Below are 15,479 nucleotides of genomic sequence, written 5' to 3'. Positions count from 1 at the left end.
GTACAATTCAGCAAAAGTCACAAAACTTACATATTTATGTAAACGCTCATCCAAAGATCTTATTTTATCATTTAGAGCGTTTAGTTCCTTACTATAATGTTCAATTAATAAATTCATCATTTTAATACCTGTGTCATTGTATAAGTTTATAAGTTCTCTAGTTAGCGTGTCTCCAGGTGACACACAATTTGGGAACTTTGCTGTCCTCAAGCCCCTAGGTACTATTTTCCTGTTGACACATTCTTTTAAATATTGTATTTCCAGAGTAAGTGTTACATGTTTAAAAATTAATTTTTCCAAGTCAAAAATGCTTTTTTTGCAAATCACTTTGTCGTCATTAGTTGCACTTACTGTTTCGCCGACGGACACTTCTCTGATGTCTGCGAATGGATTTGCCGTATCTTTGTTTAGATAATTCCAAATGTTACCTTCCGAATTTAAACAACAGTTTTTTTACACTTATTGTGTCTGAGGAAGTTCACGTAAATAAAAGTGGATGAAAGCGCTTAAAAACAATTTTGGAGAGTGAGAGTCTTTTTTTGGAGCTGTTCTGGATTATTTGCCTGGCTTTTGGAGTTTTGAATTTATTTGAACGTTTCTATATTTGTTTGCTCAGTTTGTGTACCCAGACTTATAATTGCGTATGGCTGCCGAGGATTCCACTCAAGAGACACTCTTGAATTTATCAATACATTCTGTATTGGACTTGGATGCTGTAGATTCAGAATCTACAGGATCACAACAACTGCTAATAGAGACAGTTACTAAAATAGTAAAAGAAATGTTGCAGAGTCGGACACCTCCATATCATAAAGCGAATGTGAAGGTCCCTTTAAATCTGAGAGGGGAAGCAGCCTCACGTCATGAGACCGATGTCGGAGCTAGTGAGGAGAGTCAGAACCGTAATGGTGGACTAATATAACAACGGTTACCTTCGGAAGGTAACATTTGGAATTATCTAAACAAAGATACGGCAAATCCATTTGCAGCGTTTACATAAATATGTAAGTTTCGTGACTTTTGCTGAATTGTACAATGGTATAGAAATTAAAGCTGAAAGACAAAGAGCTACTATTATTGCCAGGAAGCAATCGAAATTAAGGAGAGACATATTCTCTTATAACAATAACGAGGCGTACATAATTCAGGCTGACCTTACAACATCAGCAAGCTCATCAAAGAGAACTGAATTTCAAAATGGTACACAAACCAATTTTGAGACAGTTACTGATAAAAGCAATGTAGTAGTGTCCAGGGTTGAGAACAATGTAGAAGAGAGATCACAGGAAGATTTTCCAGCTTTGCCAACTACCAGCAATGTCATTTCAAGTAACAATAATACTAACATGAATTATGCTGAAAAGGTGGTCATCCTTTCAGAAGCTAACAACATCCCTTTTCAGAGGGTACAGGATCAGAACAAAAGGACTATGAGATGGCACAACTCCACCCAGTTTCGGGGGAAGGGCAGAGGAAGGAACAAACGGAGATGGTGACGGCATCCCCGGAAGTTATCAGTGACTCTTACGAAGTTGGAATAATTAATTTGTCTGATTTATATATTAGTCCTGTAGTTGAATGTGTTTTAAAGAAGGGATTTAACTTTATTCCCACAAACAAAATGAACCTAGGTAGACTTCTTATTGACTTCAGACTTTTTTTAAGAAAATTAAATCTAAATTACATCATGGAAGATTTAGGTGCTACTAAGCAGTGTAATAGAATTACTATCAGTAACCCTTGCACTTACAACCCTCCTCTTACTAACAGTTTACTAGTATTCCAGAAATTATGTGAAAAAGATTTCAGGAATATTAATATTTCTGATGATACAAACAATTTAACAGATGAAGTACTATCGGCCTTAAGATTACTGGTTACAAACAACAATATCAGAATTATGAAGGCAGATAAAGGAGGGAAAGTAGTGATAATGAATGATAGGGACTATGTAACATCTATAGAGGAGTTGTTACAAGACAAAAAAACTTACAGAAAAGTTAATTATGAGAAGTTCAAGACCTTGGATACAATTTTGTTTGACATGTATTGTCAAGGAGAAATAAGTGGATTGGATTATGAATTTCTACACAAAGAACATCCTAGAGTGGCTGTATTTGTTGGTATTCCAAAAATACAGAACAACGATGTTAGACCACCATTCAGGCCTATTATTTCCGCTAAACAATCTAAAACGGAAAATATTTCCATTTGGTTGGACAATATATTGAACCCTATAGTTCAGAGGTCTGAATTTTTTATTAAGGATTCATGGAACCTCTTAGAAGTATTAAGGGACACTGAAATAGATAATGAAAATTTATTCTTTGGCAGTTTAGATGTGAAAAATCTTTACACAAGTATAGATCAGGAAGTGGGCATTGAGTTTATGAGAGTATATCTAAACACACATACCAACTTTTCAGGAACAAAAGTAAATTCACTTTGTACCTTAATGGAGTTAGTTTTGGACAACAATTTCTTTAAATTCAACAACAATATATATAAACAAGAGTTGGGAGTAGCCATGGGGTCAAGAGTAGCCCCTTCTTTTGCTAATATTGTAATGGCAAACTGGGAGACCAAATTTCTAAAGACACATATACTTTTCAATAAAGTTTCCATGTATCGGAGATACATAGATGATTTACTATTTTTATGGAAGGGAGAACAGCATGAATTCATGGAATTGGTACAATATTTGAACCAGACAACCAACTTTTTGTTCTTTAAAATAGGTGACTTTGGTAAAAACATCACTTTTTTGGATCTGACCCTCAGTATAGACAACGATGTAAAAACTTTTAGTAGCAAAATTTATAGAAAACCATATTTTGCTAACAGTTACCTACACAAAGACAGTTTACATCCGGTACATATGAAAAGAGGTGTCATCAAAGGTCAGATAATCAGACTTAGTAGATTGACATCTGACGAGAACACTTTTCAGAGAGAATTGGCCCTTTTAAGATGTTTATTCATGAAAAGGGGATACACAAAAAATTTTTTAGAAAAAATAGAAAGTGAGGTGGTACCTCTTAGGAAGGGAGTGGCTAAACCTATTCTGTATTCAGAAGAAATATTAGTAGGTGAACCAGTGACTTGTACAAATGTCATCACTAAAGACAAACAGGCTAATGACTTTTTGACAGCTTTTCCATTACCAATAGTAAATGAAATGTGGAACATTGAATCGATTATTGAAAATAATTGGAAAGTTATTATGGGTAATAGGGATTTGGTTTCAGTTATTGGACACAAACCGAAATTTACATATAAAAAAGTAACAGATTTAAAACAGTGGTTAGAATTGGGCAAAAGTGACAACAGAAATTTAGAAAGGAGCTGCACTAACAAGAAGGGTACCTTTAGTTGTACCAACTGTAAACAATGTAGATATATGAGTAATACCTCATTTGTAACAGTGGAACATTTAAACCACACATTTTGGGCAAAGGAATACTACAATTGTAACAGTGAGTTAGTGGTTTATTTGGCCACTTGTGTCACTTGTAAAAATTATTATATTGGGAAAACCAAGAGAGTTTTTAAGCGTAGAGTATACGAACACATTTTAGCCATGAAAAAGAAAGATAAAAATAATGCATTGGCCAGGCATGCAGTCATATGTAAAGATTTTAAGAAGTTTGAATTTTTTATTTTAGACAGGGTTAAGAAAGAATTATTTTCAGGGGATCTGAATAACATCTTAGAATGTAGGGAATCCCTGTGGCAATTGGTGTTTGGAGCTGACCAAACACCAGGGCTAAATGAGGTTATCAATTTAAAATGCTTTTTAATATATAGATAATTGGTAACCAAAATACAATACATACACATAATAGACATTTTCAAGTGGTATTCATTATAAAGATCAAATGAACACTTAGTGAAGTCGTTCATTTATTTATTTATATACACTTGCACATAAATTTATTAATTTTGAGTTTACAAAACTGGATACATACATATACATACAACTTTTTCATAATAAGATGATATAATACATAAACAAACAAAAAAGGAATACACAGAGTCTTGTAAAAAAGAGATCTGTTTACATAGAAAGCAGTCAGCAGGTTATTGTTTGCCATAGAGACATTTACTCAATAAAAAATAAGTGATATTTAATGTGTTTTATTACAAAAAGAATGGTGAATGAGATTCATTCATTTTTTAATTAAATGACATCATTTCCTGTGGAAATTGTATTTAAACAACAGTTTTTTTACACTTATTGTTTCTGAGGAAGTTCACGTAAATAAAAGTGGATGAAAGCGCTTAAAAAACAATTTTGGAGAGTGAGAGTCTTTTTTTTGGAGCTGCTCTGGGTTATTTGCCTGGCTTTTGGAGTTTTGAATTTATTTGAACGTTTCTATATTTGTGACTTCATAAAATAGTTGCACTTTGCACACAAATAAATTCTTTGGAATAAATGCACAGTAATAAGCATACACTGTAAGCACTTCTACATACTTTGAGATACTTTGAATAATTCTAGTCATGTTCTTGATAGCTTAAATTAATGCAAAACAGTTGTTTATGCTAAAACACATGCAGTCACCTTGCTTTATTTATGCTTAATGTGCCTTTTTCCTCTTATTATATTCATTTTGCTCATTTAATATTTTTTCATGCCCATTATACTTTTCTTGTGCTCGTTTTACTCAAAACATGTCTGTTTTACTTTAAACATGCTCATTTTGCTTTAAACATGCTCGTTTTGCAATTCTGAAGTAATTCCAAACCCTTTATGTGCTTTTCTGGTAATTGTTTTATCAAATATCTTAATTTTAAATCTTTTATTTAATTAATAAAATTTTTGTGCCTCTAACTTGTTTAATAATGTGGTTTGTGCCCTTGTAATGCTCCATTTTATCTTTTTTGTAAAATAAATAATTTGTGCAAGTTTTCATTACCTTTGTTTCATTTCTGGCTCTTTTTTGTACTCTGTTCACTTAGTTTACCTTCCCTGTTAACTCTGCACCTCGTGGCTCTGAAAAGCAGTCTCAAGAAACCCAGTTCTGACACCATGTCATTCATCCAGTCAGGATAAAATAGACGAGCATTCATGGGTTCTGTTCAAGCAACTTTATTATGTACAACCACATCAGGATTGAGGCTTAATAACATTAACCTAGATAAACTTATAAAAAACTAGCTATCACACTCATACATGCTCACTGTCTGGCTGCACTCTTAAAATGACACTGAAGCTAGCACATGCTTGCTATTTATATGCATGAGCTGTCCTTGAATCGCTTCTTAAAGGTACAACATACACACACTATTCTACTCTAACCAACCCACTTGAACCCCAATAGCCTTAATCTTCTCCTCACAAATATGGTTACTTCTTTCACATCTCCATATCAATCATCATGTCTTGTTAAACCAGATCATAATTTCGTGACTTTTCCTTTAACACAATAGGTTCTTTTTCCGTAAATAGCTCTTTGTTTAGGGACTTCTGAAAAGCAAAACTTCTTCAGTTACTTGACTTAAATACATTTTGTCATTATTCTCCTCTGAAGGCTCCCATTGCTCATAGGTTCATAGGCTGGTACTAGGCTATCAGCCCTAGGGCCTATACAAGCCTAGCCATAAGAATTCCCTGGCTATTTCTTCCCACAATATTTACTTCCCTGGACCACTGTCTAGCAGGGTGACTGATGTGATCCCCAGGGTGATGTTCCTATCTCCCATCCAATCGTCAAGGTTCCTTTTGAAGAGGGATCCATCGAAACTGGAAGAACTGGTTCGGGATCCATCGAAACACAGGTTTCGTAGTGGATTTTTCACATGATCTTGGAAGACAGTGTTTGGGAAGTTTCTTGTTTCCTTTTGAAGAGGGACAAAGAGGCGCTCTGCTTGACATGTATGGGCAGACTATTCCAGAGTCTGTGGAGTCTCTGGGTCAGGAACCCATCCCTCTAGCATGTTTTGTTCATTATGATGACAAGATTTAGATCCCTGGAGCATGTGGCTCTGAGGGATTGGGATTTCATTAAGTGTAGCATGTCCAACAGCTCTGGGTTTCACATGGCCTTGTATGTTAAGCAGAGATCGCCTTGAGTAGATGATATGCGACAGAGTATAGCTGGAGTTTTTTTAGACTGTCAGCACAGGGCATCTGCTTTAGGCCTGTGATTCTTTTAGTGAGGTATTTCTGTGGTCTTTCCAGTTGTTGCAGATGTCTTGAGAGGTACATACCAAACGGGACATTGTAGTCTATAATGGGTCTAAAGAGAGATGTGTACAGTGGGGCAATGACCTAATTTTTCCTGGATGAAAAGCCCTTAGTGATGAGGTGTGCTACATAGAAGGATTTCCTGACTGTTGTGGCAATGTGGTTATCAAAGGTGAGACCACTGTCCCCAAGTCTCTTATCACTCCTTGGGTGTTTAGTGTACTGCCCCTATGTGGTAACTCACAGGTACATGTTTTTTCCCAAAGGGGATAACTATACATTTCTTGGCATTGAGCTTGAGCCCATGGCTCTGGCACCAAGCATTTGTTTATGTAAGCTAAAGCTGTTATCTATGCTTCCGACTTCCACTCAGAAAAGAAATAAATAGTTGCAAAGATAAGGCAGTCCCTGAGACAAATCCAATGAAAATTTTAAAACACAAACCAATGTGGTAGAATACCACTACAAATAAATTATACAACAAGAAAAAGAAACTGCTTAATGATTATAAAAGCTCTCCTTCTATATACCTTCATACTTAAGAAAACTAACAAAGAGATTAAGTGAATCATTGGGAAGCTCAAAGTTGTGTGTGAATTTAAAATAGCCACTAAAACCAATCATAACTGTAATTTTTTCTTTAACTATGTCAGGAATTAGGAACTATCACCAAACAGTGTTTGGAGCTTTTTCAAAATAATACTATACTCTGTGACCAAAAAAAAATAGCTAATATCCTAGCTAACAGATTTACTGCAAATTTTACTCTACCCACAGTAATAACTATTCCACAGGTTTCACAATTCCTTTAATTACTATGGAACAAGATCTCTAAGCCCTCTCAAAAATTAAAAATACTTTATGTATGGGACATGATAACATACCAGTTTGCCTGATTATGAGTGCTAAATATGGCCTTTCTGAACCTCCCACTTAACCTCTTTAATTTAAGACTCTCCACTGGTTACATTCCTTAAGCCTACAATACCATTCCATAAGGGTTACCCAATCACATAAGTTGGTAACTATAGACCCATTAATCTTACTTAGCCTCATATGTAAAGCTGTTGAATGCATTATAACAAACTTCACAGATCTTTTAACCCTAGACCCTCATCAATTTGGCTTTCTCAAAGGAAGGTAATATGCCTTTAGTCTCATTAATTTCTGTGAAAAAGGAACAAAAGCAGTAGATAGTAGATATACAGTTTACACAGCATATCTAGACCTGACCAAGGCCTTTGACACTTTTATTGATAGCTTGAAAATCTGAATATACTGGTTTATATTGTACAATGGATAGCTAACTGGTTTTCTGACAGATTCCATGCAAGTAGTATAGAAAATTCCACTTCTGAAAGCAAAAAAAGTTACCAGAGGTGTACCATAGGCCACACTTTTGGTCCTTCTCCTATATGGCATATACTTCTCAGACCTTCAGGCTGGCACTTCTGACCTATGGTTTACTAAGTTTGCATATGACTGTAAATTAGGTGTTGTTATTCAGTCTTTAAAAGACTTACATTTGCTCCAGCATGGGTTACATCATGTTAAAAGCTTGTACAAGGACAACGGTCTCAAATTAAAGGGAAAAAAGTAGTGTAATTTATTTTGGTAAACAAACAGTTTCTCATACCATATAGGAGATGCACCCTCTAATCACACACTTTTCCAAGGGATATAGGAACTCTTGTTGATAATTCCTTATCATTTTATCATCATGTATCCACAGTAATTTGGAAAGCCTTTTATCTGGCTGACCAGTTTGCCAAAGGCATCTCTACTAGATCCAGAGAAGTCTTAATTCCCCTTTATTTATATTTTAAAAGTACCATTACTGACTATAAGACACATTTTTTTGTGTATTTATCTAAACGCATCATGCAGCTTTAGAGACCTCAGATATTCATATCTAAAAGCAAAAGTGGTCTGAAAAGTCTTAATGATTAGGACAGGCTGGCAGTTCTTTCTCAATCTGTTACAAACTCCTCTGTGGAGATCTATGTCTAGGCTTTCATGCCATGAAAGATCCAACCCTGTTTGACCTCCTATTCCTTCACAGAAGTAATGTTACTTCAAATACTTGGAAAAAAGGAGCTAAACCTTCATAATCAGATAAAAAAGACACACTGAAGTAACAGAATCATATCCCAAAGTATCCCTCACTTCTGGATCAAACTTCCACTACATATCAAGCAGAGAAGCACCCATGCCACCTTCAAAGTAAACCTAGAAAACTGGATGGGCAGCCTCAAAGTCTCCCCTAGTCCATTTTGTCTTGCCATCCTTGAGACTAGAAGGACATTTTGTATATTTTTTGGGGGCTAGGCTTGAAATGGTCTGCAGACAGATTGCCTAGTACTTAACTATGAACCTATGAAATGCTTGAAAAAGTATTTTTATCATGAAAGCTTGTATAGTTCAATTTTATTAAATTATTGTTGAAGTAAATTGCTGTTTTTTTTTCAAATATGTTTTCCTTGTTCTGATGGAGGACAGAACACTTATCCTGGATCTTGGTGAAATCAGTGAGCACATATGATAAACCAAGTTCAGATGGTGACTCTCCAGGGGGTCATGACCAACTTCAAGATGCATTCTGCCACCTGGGGAAAGAGAATGATTCATCCTCTTTATATGCACCATCAATCCAGGTTTTACCTGAAAAAAGTACATGACTCCAAAAAGGCATCCACATTTGCTCTGAGTAAGAAGAATCCTGGTGTGACTAATCAGGCCTTGTCTTAGCAGAGTGATAACTTTTTTGTTTTCTTTTCTGCACTCTGTGGCAATCAGCTGACTGAAAAATGATGCTGGCAAAGGCAACTGAGCAAAGAAAATGCTGCCTTCAGTTCTAGTTTCAAGAATAACTTTACTGTGCACATTTACTCAATGGTCAATTGGCCATTGGCATATGCTTTCACCAAGCATTAATGCTTTGAACTTTATTCCGGGCTTATGGTCCCCTTTGGTGCTTCATTGTTTCTGGACTTTGTCTTCTGACCCTCATTTGAAATGTTTCTGTTCAGATATGTTACATTTCATTTATTGAAATCCTTCCAAGTATCTATCACTGTAAAAGATAAGGGAAGTAGATCTTTATTACATTTCTGCAATCCACTTCAGTATAGGTGCCCTCTCCCACCAGCAAATTTGGATGGATTTTTCTATATTTGGGTGTTTTTTTTTTCTTTTGTCTATGAAATTGTTGTATTTTTGAGCACAAGCACTAAGTTTATCCTCCTAGCATATAAAGTAACATCATAATATGTGCTGACAGGAGGTGTACATAGAAAGGCAAGAAACCTAGGCCTTATATGCCTGTTACCTGAGGGTTTACCTCAGGCTGATAATGTCTGAAAACGGTGCAAATCATTCAGCTGCCTCTTTGTAAACCTCGTATTACACAGTTTTATCACTGTAAAACCTCCACAGTGTGCTTTGTAACTTGTACAAGAAGTAAACAATTGGCAGATCTGGTCCATTTATTGATTCTGCAGAAACTAATCAAAATTTGTAAATATTCATGTTTCTTTGAAAATGGAAACCATCTAGATTCCATAAACACAAAAATAATGCTGCCTAATAAATGCATGCAACTTCTTACATACACATGCATGGCTCCACAACAAGAATCTGAGACATTAATCATTGATATTCATGCAATGAATTTTGAAACTGACTTTAACATTTTTTAAGCTTCACATTTTTGTATCCTCCAATGGGGAAGGGGGGGTCTTCACCCACAAATCCTCTCTACTTAAACACACTAACTCTTACTTCACTGTACCTAGGAGGTATGGGAATTCTCTGAAATACACACACATGTATGGAAAAAATGTCCTCTGTTGCACATTAGTAATCAGATTTGTATAAATTATATCAGTCTGTTATGGCTGATCACAGTTTAATGTTTATCAGTAATGTTTCACATTTCATCCCTTCCACCATCACACTCACACATAAATATGTATTTTCCCTATGAATGCAGTTTCCAAAAAGTTTAAGTACACTATTTAGACCTGCCTTTCTAATATATTAACCACTACTATGTTTATCAAACACGCCTTCAGAAAACAGACATTAAATTGGGGATCACCTAAAATATATTCATAGTCCTTAATTAAGAAAATGAAAGTAGCCTGTATTAACACTCAAACACATACATAGCATAGCTCAATGAACACTGCAACTTTATTTCTAGAATCAGTTGGTAGGCTTTAACTGTTAAAGGTATGTGTCAGTCTTTAAACTGTTACTAGTCTTTACCTATCAAGTTGTGTTACTGTATGATAGGTGAGGCATATTTACACTGATATCAATCATTTTTCCAAAGGCGCATCTGATGACAGCAGGGGAGTAAGACATGCTCTGTTTCCCACAGACTCATCAAACAAAATGTACTCAAGGAAATGAACTCCATCCATCCACCCATCCAGACATTTTCTAAAGAACTTGGCCTGCTGAGAGGTGAGGTGGCAGCAGGCTTAGCAGGGCAGAGCAGCCTTCCCTTTTCACATCAAGAGTCTCCAGGTTACCATGCAAAATCCCCAAAATTTCCAGGCAAGCTATGACAATATATTGTCTGCAATATATCCTAGGTCTGCTCCAGCGACTCCTGTGAATAGGATCATCCCTGCTTGGATTGTGACTATATTACACTGTAATGGTTTGTGTGACCAATTGATCCTTATCTGTATGCCGTCAAGAGGTTCATGCTCACATTAGAATCATACTTGCTAAACTTCTCTGAGATGAGGGACAGGACAAACATTAATCCTAATGGTCCCCCAGAATGGTGCAGTAAACGATTCAGAAAACCTTGACTTGTGATATCATGACCCACACTGAAAGCTAATTCTGGTAATGGTGTCTACCAGAAAGTGCTCTAGAGCCATGCCTAAACATGGAATACTGTCATACCTCTCAACTGTCCATGTTTTTGCAGAATGGCCAGATTTTTGCCTCATAATTTTTTGGTCTGTTCCTCATAAAATTTATTATGTTCTGGCAAATCAATGAGGACTGAAGTCATTAAATAATGGTAGACATTTGGATTTCAAACTCCATACCTTTCAGAAAATGCATGCTAATACAAAGCTTGTCATTCTATAAGCTTTCTAATTTTATAAGAGCGATATTTAAACATTGTCCTTATTTAGGGTCCTTTGTCTCTCCATTGTTTTGGCTTTGTCCAGATTTCTTGTACTAAGAAGTTGAGAGGTATGAATACTGTCACCCAGCCCTGGAGCTAGGCCTTTTGCTGGTGTTCACTGCAGTGGAACTTGTAGGTGGATGCTCGATGTGACCTGGCCAGGTTCAGCCTGAAAAAAAATGCATGAATCTATGAAGGCTCATAGCCTACAAGATTAATGGTGGAAGTTGTTTATGATGCCAGTCAAGTGACAAGCAGAAGAGGTTTAGAGTAAAGGGGTATAGACCCTGGAAACTGACTAATTGGACATGGAATATTGTGGAAGGAGAACTAGCTAGAGGTTAAATAGTGCTATCCAAATTGATTTGATCATACTTCTGTACACAACATTGTTTCTGTGATGAGATTTTACTAGAAATGGCTGTCTTTCTTTTGCTCTGAAGTTGACCTTCTTGAGAGGCCCCCATTGGGTGAAGGTATACTGACATGCCTATAACTGGCCTCTGTACAACTGGAGTTTGTGCCTGTAGGTGATAAGATTCATTCTATGTGATAACAAACTGCAAAAATCATAAAATAATAAGGCTGTTTAACCAGACACCATGTGTACCTTGAGAAGAAACACCATCATGCTCTACAAACCGTTTCATGGAGGGCAAGGCCTGTAATTCTCAAAGTGTATATTAGGGCAACTATCTGATTTGTTTTGTAGATGATATTTTTTTGGTTTGGGAAGGAGATACAGAAACTTTGAAAGAGTTCATGTTATATATTAATGGAACCACTACCTTCCTGGTTTTGACTGCTACTACCTCACTTACTCAAATTGATTTCTTAGATGTTACATTAACTTTAGATAGACGTTGTTTAACAACAGACATATATCAAAAACCCTGTAGGAGGAATGCTATTTTACATAGGACCAGCATGCACCCTCCACATATTCATAAAAATATTGTTAAAAATCAATTGATACGCCATTCACGCATCATAAGTGAGGATGATGCTCTTTCTGCAGCAGTTCATACTATGCAGCAAGAATTCATAGATAGAGGATATCTTAATAAGGATCTATTAGTTATACAACAAACATGTAATGAGCGTATTGCACCCTCTTTTATTAAGAATGATAGCAATACGTATGAACGTCCAACCAGGTCTAGAGACAGGAGAAAAAGATTGTTAATTCCCTATACTAATACTAATAGTTCTATTGTTGATATAATACAGAAGAACTGGAACATTTTATTACTAGATGATGACATCAAGGGATTAGTGGGAGATAGGCCTGCTATTAGTTATAAAAATACAAAATCCCTTAAGCGTCTGTTATGTTATGAAAGAAAGAACAATAATAAGATTACTTCGCAGAGGAAAGGTACCTATGCGTGTAGGAGTTGCAATCAATGTGACTTTATTATGAACTCTAATGTGTTTATACATCCTGACAGTAATATCAAATATGAGTTTAATGACTATGCAGACTCTAGGTCTAGGAATGTTATATATTTAGCCGTGTGCAAAAAATGCCAGAGTTTCTATGTGGGAAAAACAAATAGAACTCTGAGAGAAAGAATTAGAGAACATGTCTATGCGATACAAAAAGAAAATGAAGTAAATGCCCTAGCTAGACATGTTATACACAATGGATCTACACATACCTTCAATTTCATGGTCATAGGACACCTACAGGCAACTGAAAGATTAGGTAACATCAATAATACCACTGAGAAAGAAGAGATAAAATGGATTATTAAGCTCAGAGCTGACAAAGGACATGGTCTTAATGACAAATTGTCCCTAAGACCCTTCTTAGTAGATAGGCCATTCAGACGTTAGTAGACACAGTATATATATATATATATATATATATATATATATATATATATATATATATATATATATATATATATATATATATATATACTTTAATATTGAAATATGATGATTGATTTTTGTTTGTCCTTTATATACATATAATATTATTGCTATCATGTATCCACATTATATCATAAGTTGTATTACGCACATGTATATACATATTCTCTAGTCCCCCCCCCTTATTACTCATATACATATATATATATATTTTTATCATATTATCTCTACTATATATATTTTTAACACATTTTTATTCTTTTTATACTACTTTTTACATATATATTTATCTTTGTGCTTAGTATTTATATATTTATGGGATATACACATCTAGCAATGTTCTACTGAAATTTTCACCATGTGATAATCTCTATTTATCTCTCTTGTAGCTTTGGGATATAGAGATGCCTTATAGAAGTTTCTCATGTTACTATTTTTATTGCTTTCACTGGTTGTTTTGAATGCATATGTTTTATTGGTTGGCTCTGTGTATTTAAGTAGAGCAAGCACTTTTGTTTTTTATTAAAGTCTGAAGAAGCGTTCTGAGCAACGCAAAAGCGCTTACTGTTTTCGGAAATAAAGGATTTTATTCAATTTTGGTTTGAGTTGCTGGTTGACTTTGATTGTCTTGGAGTATCTACCTCTTTTTCTTTGGACTTCATTACTTCGTTTGAGGTGATACCTTACCCTGTTTGCGTTTTTTCTTTTCAACTATCTGATTGCCTAAGTCAAGTTCAAAGTCTGCATGGAGTCACATTGCTTAGCATGAAAGGACAGCCTTTTCCAGAGCAAAGGGACACACTGGGTAAGGAACCTATTTCTCATTTTAATTTTGTTTATTACCTGATGTAAACTGAGATTTCTTTTTCTGTATTTGGTTATACTATTTGATATATCAAGAAAAAGGACAAAATAGATAATAGAGTCTCTGAAGGTGCAGAGTGCAAGATGCAGTTCTTTCCTTAAGATCCTGTACAGTGTTGGAGTAAACAAATAGTAACTCCAGCATTTTCTGATAACTCAGGTTTTTAAGGAACACATTCCTTTTTTGTTTGGAACTGTCTGTTTTTTCATATTTTTTGATGTGATTAGTTATATACATGTTCGGCATTTTATTTTTGGATGCATCTAACCAGGACAGAGTATATAGAAAATGAACTTCCTGGTCTTAGATGACATGTCCTTTGGGATTGATTTTGAGAAAAAGAAGGATTTTCTAATTGCTATTTCTACATGGTGATTGAAGGAGAGAGAGAGAGAGACATTGACCCATTTGCCCCAAGTCCTTGATTACATATTCACTGCTAGTGGTATATTATTGATAAAAAGGTGGATGGAATGTGTTGGCTTCTGAAGGAGATGATTCTTCATATATTACTATTTAGTTTGAACCTTTTTTGGTGCACCAGAAGTTAAAACATGTTAGTTCTGTTTTAAGGATATTAGTATCATTATTTGATTTAACTACTATACCCACCATGCAATCATCAGTAAACGTAGACAGTCTGTGAATAGAAAACTCTTTTGCAAGTGTATATACACCTAAATGCTATTCAGAGTATTAACCTTCTTGACACTGTGAGTGCAGAAATCATTAAGGCTTAATGGCAAATCCTCTTTATCAAGTCAACCAATATGATTACAGTAAGTGAATATAACAAAGTCATATACCAAGAAGGTGTGCATTAAACATTGTAGCTCAATTGTTTGATGTGTCATGCTCAATTGTTTCATAAATCTAATAGTTATTTTCATATTTCATTGTGTTCTCATTAGGATCACAGGGATAAAAAATAAGTAATTCTGAAGAACTTGTGTGACTTGCCAAATATCACCTTCTAACTGTATTACTCACTTCTAGGTGAGAAAAACATGTCAGGCCATGAATAAACATGTTGGTTCCAATCCAGTCCACAAATTTATTCTTGAGGGAAACAAGGGTATACTTGTACTTAACATTTGGGGAGAATTTGTTCCAGAGATGAAGAAAATATTGGGTAATAAATATATTCCTCCAACATGTTTTATTTATATGTTGGTGAAGGTTCCTTTCCTTGTTTCCAGTGTTGGTGTAGCTATTCATCCAGTGAAAATCCAGTAGGGTGGGGTCTTTGATGGCATAGACTACCTACCAAAGATCTCCACAGATAAGACTGTAGGAACAGAGTATAGAGATATGGTTTACAATTTGTCTTGGTATCTAAGGGTTTTTACCTCAATAATATATTTCATCAGTAGTTTTTGGTACCTTTTTAG

This window comes from Protopterus annectens, chromosome 8.part0, assembly GCF_019279795.1.
Source record: "Protopterus annectens isolate FY-2018-M chromosome 8.part0, PAN1.0, whole genome shotgun sequence".
Classification (NCBI taxonomy): Eukaryota; Metazoa; Chordata; order Ceratodontiformes; family Protopteridae; genus Protopterus; species Protopterus annectens.
The sequence above is the reverse complement of the archived record's forward strand: the minus strand, read 5'-3'. Positions refer to the sequence as shown.